The sequence below is a fragment of the Megascapheus bottae genome, chromosome 3 (assembly GCF_031878675.1).
Source record: "Megascapheus bottae isolate mThoBot1 chromosome 3, mThoBot2.hap1, whole genome shotgun sequence".
Taxonomy (NCBI): Eukaryota; Metazoa; Chordata; class Mammalia; order Rodentia; family Geomyidae; genus Megascapheus; species Megascapheus bottae.
The window spans coordinates 71850924-71856986 of record NC_143511.1 but is presented as its reverse complement, the minus strand read 5'-3'; positions in this window follow the sequence as shown (position 1 = coordinate 71856986).

Here is a 6063-nt window from a genome sequence, read left to right as displayed (position 1 = left end):
CTTCCTTCCTTCCTTCCTTCCTTCCTTCCTTCCTTCCTTCCTTCCTGCCTGCCTGCCTGCCTGCCTGCCTGCCTGCCTGCCTGCCTGCCTGCCTTCCTTCCTTCCTTCCTTCCTTCCTTCCTTCCTTCCTTCCTTCCTTCCTTCCTTCCTTCCTTCCTCCTTTCCTCCCTCCCTCCCTTTCGTCCTCTGTGTGTCCATCCATCCTTCCCTCCCTCCCTCTTCCTTTCTCTCTCTCTTTCATTTTTAAAGGAATCAGAGATATTAAGCTCACCCACAAATTTTATCAAGGTGAATTTTTATTCTCCACCTTTATGCAGTTCTCCTAAGAAATGAGTGCACACGTGTGCACATGCATGACAGTATAGGGGCTCAAGCTCAGGGTCCTGTGCTCTTGATAGTGTTGTACTACTTGAGCCACACTTCCACTTCCAGGTTTTTGCTGGTTAATTGGAGATAAGAGTCTCCTGAAGTTTTCTGCTTGGGCTGTCTTTGGGCCTTTATACTCAAATCTCAGCCTTCTAAGTAGGTAGAACTACAGGTATAAGCCAACAGCACTTGACTCAGTATATTTTAGAATGTCATGTATTATATTAGTCTTCTGTTCTTAAATGTTGTTGATTAGTTTTTTATGTATGTCCATAGGGGTGTGTGTGTGTGTGTGTGTGTGTGTGTGTGTGTGTGTGTGTGTGTGTGTGTGTGTGTGTGTGTGTGTATTTGGGGATTTACTCTCTGCTCTTGGCAGAGTATTTGCTAGCTTCTGAGAAATGCAGGAGGGTTGGCAGAGCCGTTTGCTTAGGTATAATCAGTGCCAAGAACATGGTACCACAGGCACAGAAAAAGCTAGAAGTGGTGCTGTGACCCAAGTGGTAGAGAACTAGCCTTGAGAAAGCCCAAGGACAGTGCCCAGGCCCTGAGTTCAAGCCCCAGGACTGGTTAAAAAAACAAATAAACAAACCCCAGAAAAATGTGTGTGAATATTTGGATTTTCATGGGAGCAGAAAGATGGTTTTTTGTTGTTGGTGGTGGTGGTTGTAAGGCTTGAACTCAGAGCCTGTCCACTGTCCCTGAGCCTCTTTATGCTAAGGCTAGCACCATACCACTTGAGCCACAGCACCAATTCCAGTTTTGAGTGGTTAGTTGGAGATGAGAGTCTCAGGGGGCTTTTCTGCCTGGGCTGGTTTCAAACCATGATTCTCTGATCTTAGCCTCCTGGGTAACTAGATTACAGGCATGAGACATTGACTCCCAGCTAGCAAAGTGGCTTTTGAACAGACACTTAGGTGTCAGGACTCTGGCTATCCATCATCTTCAACCCATGACTTACAAGGTTGCTGTGGGCATTACCATTGTGGATGGCTAGAAGGGACAAATCATGAAAGGGTATGTGTAGGAGCGTTTTGTAGATAATTACAGAATTAGGAGAAGCCACTGGTGCTTATGTTGAGCTGGGGAGAACTCAGTTTCATGGCCTTCGCTCACTGATAGAGTGGCTGAGAAATGTAGATGAGTTAGTGCCCAAGTAGGTAAGAACAGATATGATAGCTAGCTGCCTCTCCCAGAACATAAATATTCAGTAAGTCTGTATAATAGGTTCATAGCTTTGCTTACCTTCTTAAAGGAATAATTCTATAGCCCTAAGCATTTCAGAGCCTCTTGCTGAAGGAACATTAGCTCCTGCTTTGTTCTAGAAGGGATCAAGGGCTATGGAGACAAAAGCAACAGGAATGACATAAAAAATCACACATTGTAGGAAATGTCTCTTCCCCATCCTTGTATAGAATGGACTGTACAATTCATAATCCTTCAGATACTCATTGCATGACTTGAGGCAGACATCCTGATGGCTACAATATCTCACAAAAATGCCTGTTTCAACAAGTCATATTTTATATGAAAGGAAGGAACAGATATCTTTCTTTCTTTCTTTTTCATATATTTTATTGCAATTAATATAAGGGTTACATTATATTCACCAGATATAAGGTGCATTACTTCACAGACATTGATACTCTTTCTTATGTCTTGGTTCCCATTTCCCTCCCTCCACCCCACCCCTAATCTTTTCCTCCCCCCTTCCCTATCTAAATTTCAAATAACCAAATATGATATATATATAATATATCATATAACAAGGTGAAATACTTTAACAATATGAGATAACCAAGGGATAGCACAAGAGATGAGAGATAACATAGTACATTAAGGACAACAATCACTCATTATATGGCTTTTGTTTCTATATCCTGGAGGTCCTTTCATTTAGCGTCATACTGTATGGCCTATGTATCTAGGTTTTGTTCTATTGTAAATCTCTGCTAGGAGAGCCCAAGGTTTCTACTGATTATGACAAATGAGGGAAACCATCAAGCCTATGTTTCTTTGAGTCTGGCTTACTTCACTAATATGATTTTTTTCTAAGTCTTTCCATTTCCTTACAAATGGGGCAATGTCAAGGAACATATTTTTTTTTACATTGTATACAGAATTCTTCTCTGTTCTGAAAGGATGCAGATATTCTAAATATGTGAAAATTTTACTTCGAAAAATTAAAGTTTTCAATCCATTAAACATTTCTAAAATGGTTTGTGGTAGGGCTCTGATTTTTTTTCTTCTACACAGGGTGTCAGTCATCTCAGCATCATTTATTAAATGAAACATCTTTAGTATATCAGCTTTTGTCAACTCATGGGTCATGTGTATGTAGTTCTGCTTCTGAATTTTTGTTTCATTATTTGCTCCTGAACAAATTTTACTCCTTTAAGATTCCCTTGGTTATTCCTAGCTTCTGCCCTTCCATATGAATTTTAGAGTCACTTTGTCAAGATTTGTGAAATTATTAAAATGCAAATTACCCTTCCTCCCTCCCTCCCTCCCTCCCTCCCTCCCTCCCTCCCTCCCTCCCTTCCTTCCTTCCTTCCTTCCTTCCTTCCTTCCTCCTTCCTTTCTCTTTCTTTTTGCTAGTCTTAGGGCTTGAAGTCAGAGCCTGGGGTATTGTCTCTGAGTTTCTTTTGCTCAAGGCTAGCACTCTACTATTTGAGCCACAGCACCACTTATGGCTTTTTCTGTTTATATGGCACTGAGTAATCAAACCCAGGGCTTCATGAATGCTAGGCAAGCACCCTACCACTAGGTCACATTCCCAGCCCCAGTGTGTTTTAGATATAGAATTCTTTCATTCACAAATATGGTGTATCATGTATATATATTTTAATAAAATGGTCTGATTTTCTTCATTAAGACACTGGTCTTTTATTTAAGTTATGAAAAAGATATGTTGCTATTATGAGTAGGACATTTTGGAATAAAAGCTGGGACTTTTTAAAAACACATATTGATCTTATATTCAAAAATGTTGCTAAGCTCTTGTATTTGACGCAATCCTTTATTAAATTTTCTTGTATTTTATACATCATATTTCTCCTTCCTTCCTTTCTTTCCTTCTTTCTTTCTTTCTTTCTTTCTTTCTTTCTTTCTTTCTTTCTTTCTTCCTTTCTTTGATTTTCTTCTTTTTTGTAGGTCGTGGGGCTTGAACTCTGGGCCTGGGTGTTGTCCCCGAGCTCTTCAGCTCAAGGCTATTGCCCTACCCCACAGTGCCACTTCCAGTTTTCTAGTGGTTAATTGAAAATAAGAGTCTCAAGGACTTGAGTGCCTGGGCTGGCTTTGAACTTAGATCCTCAGATCTCAGCCTCCTGAGTAGCTAGGATTACAGGCATGAGCCAGTGTGCCTGGCTTATTTCTCTTTTCTTTTAATCCTTAAACTGTCTAGATTATTTTTATTCTTTTTTTAAATTATGTTGGCTAGGGCTTCACTACAGTGTGGAGTATACATGGCCAAAACTTTTTTTTTGTTTTATTAACTTTTAAAGGAAATATCTATTGAATTAGCTTGTAGATGGTTGCTGGTGGCTCACATCTGAGGATCACAGTTCAAAGCCAGCCCAGGCATAAAGGTCAGTGAGACTCTTTTCTTCAGTTAAACACCTGAAAACCAGAAGTGGCACTGTAGCTCAAGTGGTAGAGTGCCAGCCTTGAGCTGAAGAGCTCAGAGGCAGCACCCTAGCCCAGAGTTCAAGCCCCACGACCAACCCAAAAAAAAGATATACTTGCAGAATGAACATGGTAATATACACTTGTCCCCACAGTCAGAGGTGAATACAGGTGAGTCTCCAGTCCAGATAGCTGACAAAGAATTTCAGATCATTTAAAAGAAAAAATTAAGCCAACCATAATGACGGATACTTGTAATCCGTGCACTTGGGAAACAGAGGAAAGAGGACTTCCAACCTGGATCTCAAAATACCAAAATACCAAAAACAAAGCAAAAATTAAATAGTTTAAATTATGTTCACCTTCATAACATTCAAAAATCAATGTTTTAAAGTATTTGCTTATTATTTAAAATGTTATTAATTTCAGCTAAGTTTCAGTTTCTACTAAATGTACCCTAAAAAGCAGAACTAGTTCCTTCCTGCTTGAGCCTGTCCAGTCTCCACTCTACCATCCTTCACAGGATCCTGCTCCCTGTGCCTCTCTCTGATCATGGTTAATAAACCTCCAGCACTTGCATAAAAAAGTCTCATTTCTTGTTAGCCCTTGGTCTATTTCAAACATTACCTGCACTATTTTGCAAATATATGAGATTATGAAGGTGAGTGAGTACCCAGTCACTGTTTCTGAAAATCAGTTCATCGGGGCCCAGACCACATGGCAAGCCAGGCTGCTTGCCCATAGCTCCAACTTCTAGTCCTTGTTTCTGCAGTCTCCGTATGCTATTTCTTCCCTAAAGATAGTATTTTTTTAAAAGTCTGAATTGAGTTCCCCTGCCTACCACTGCCTTTGGACTTTTAAAATAGAAAGGTTTTTTTTTGTTGTTGTTGTTGTTGTTGTTCTTTTTTAAGGATAATGGTTTTAACCACTGGGAGAAGCTCGAATTCCAACTTGAGAGAAACTTAGCCGGCAGAAATTAGAAAACCTTTTCTGTAGGAGACTTAATTCTCTTCGCATATTGTCTCACTAAAATATAATTGATTATATTACAATTTTTTTTTGAATCAGTCTCTATGTTAACAAACTGGGGGCAGCATTTTCTTTCTTTTTTTTTTTTTTGCCAGTCCTGGGCTTGAGCTCAGGGCCTGAGCACTGTCCTTGGACTTTCTCAAGGCTAGAGCTCTACCACTTGAGCCTCAGCACCACTTCGGGCTTTTTCTATATATGTGGTGCCAAGGAATCGAACCTGGGTCTTCGTGCATGCTAGGCAAGCACTTTAACCACTAGGCCAAACTCCCGGCCCCGTGGGGGCAGCATTTTCAACAGATCTCTGTGCTAATGGTTTTGGTTACTCACTGTTTACTTTTTATTTTATCATTTCATTTTTTAATTTTTCATTTTATTTTATTTTTGCTATGGGGAAGGGAACATAGGGAGGAAAAAGCATTGGGAGACTTGGCAAACCCTTTGGAACAAACAATAGGGTCAAGAGTAATGACAGCTAAGTTTTCAATCCTAAGGAAATGTTCCTGGTTACTATGAATAATCTGACAAAGTCTACAGTATTCTTTAAGATATGAATGCAAGAATGCTGCTTGTATGTCCATCATCAAATATTTCTCTGCACATTGCAAAGAATATATATATATATAGAGAGAGAGAGATAGATAGATAGATAGATAGATATAGATTTTTTTTTCTTTCATGCTTGGTGGCACCAATTGTTTTTGGCTCTGTTGAAACCATTTACAGAAGCAGATCTTGAGAAATGCATCTTAACAGAGAACAGGAGAGTAAGTTTAGGACAGAAAACATTAGGATGGCTCTCCAAGAAGTGTCAGAATGACCACAGGATTCTGGACAGACAAAAACATGAATCAGGCGAATCAAGGTGATTTCCCTTTTCTAGTCCCATTGAAATAACTTCCTCCAGGTTAGTGATTCAAGGAACCTAGTCAACAACTTTATCTTATTCTGATAAAGACAACTTGGAGCCCTATAAATTAGATTGTATGGGAGCAGCCTCATTTTCTCAGACTAGACTAGAAAGCAGCTTCGCTGAGAATATAACACTAG